The sequence below is a fragment of the Penaeus monodon genome, chromosome 22 (assembly GCF_015228065.2).
Source record: "Penaeus monodon isolate SGIC_2016 chromosome 22, NSTDA_Pmon_1, whole genome shotgun sequence".
NCBI lineage: Eukaryota > Metazoa > Arthropoda > Malacostraca > Decapoda > Penaeidae > Penaeus > Penaeus monodon.
This window is the reverse complement of record NC_051407.1, coordinates 35,694,485-35,695,694: the sequence shown is the minus strand read 5'-3', so window position 1 is coordinate 35,695,694 and position 1,210 is coordinate 35,694,485. Positions and strand designations below refer to the sequence as shown.

Sequence of the window (1,210 nt, the reverse complement as noted above, 5' to 3'; positions counted from 1 at the left end):
TGTGTGTACTAGAGGGTGAAATGAATCCATCGATACCAGTCATTGCCATAGGGAAGACGCTATTCCAGAAAATTGCCGAATTATCTCTACATAATTTTCTAAAGTATATGATACAGTATATTCTGTCCTTTAATCTAGGTCTTCTTGTTTTTATAGTCATGGGAACCTTTTTCTTTTTTGTTTATGCATTTTTCGTCCAAATTTCGTTTCATGTTTTTTCTCCCTTTCACACTCTCGAACAGTCTGTAAATAAGATAATGACTGATGTTTTTTTTAAATATCAAACTTTTCTTTTCTCTCCTTAGCAGTGGTTTCCTTGCCCTTTCATCACGAAGTACTGGTATTTGACCGGTCAGACGCTGAAGAACTAAAGCATCGGAACATACACTTGACAAAAAGTGGCGTCACCCGTCTCATGTGATCGCCCCGAATGCTAGAATATATAGAAATAAGTCACAGCAATCTCATTTAGGTGGTTCCGCAATCGCTAGATACTCAACCGTTAACGGTTTCAAAACGTTTCAGATGCTTCAATAGTTCCGGGCGCGTCGAACTTTTCAAGTGTTTCAAATGCTTCAATTTTCAAGTGTTTCGAGCGTATCGGTTGCTTCAAAAATTTACCCTTGAAGAAGCTTTGAAGAGAAAGCGACAGTCAAACCAGCACGTGTTCGACCCCACGACCAGTGCCTCGCTTAGTGGTCGGAGTTGAACAAGCCTCCCGAGGTCCAGGACGAGCCTACAGTGCGAGGTGCCAGGTCAGGTCACGTGTTACTTCTACTGTAATCACATGACCTGACGTCTCTGAAGACGCCACTCGACACTCCTTCAAGACGTCCAGACGACTTGGGGAAGTGGGATTTCGGGGCTAATTCGTAGGAACTCAAGAACCTGGATTTGAAAAGGATGAAACAAATTAGAGTTTGCATAGCCTATCATACTCGTCCATATTTTATTTATATGAATCTTATAGCTTTTGAGAATTGATAATATTATTTAATGCTTTTTGTTTTCCGAATTGCTATTGATACACCAGTCAGTATCGAATAAAATACACATTTTCCCATTCGTCTTTTTATATATTTTACTAAAGAAATGGAAGTTACCTATTACTATGGTGGAAAATTTATTGTACAGAATTTGTAAATTCATTTGGCATCAACCAAGCCATTCATATGCAAGTAACAAAATGTAGACCCCCTTGCTTTGCAAC

At 39.3% G+C, this 1,210-nt stretch overlaps 1 pseudogene; it reads left to right on the top strand.

Annotated features, from left to right (window-relative positions):
- LOC119587419 overlaps positions 1-874 on the top strand; it is a 2,974-nt pseudogene extending 2,100 nt beyond the window's left edge.
- Positions 875-1,210: the final 336 nt, after the last annotated feature.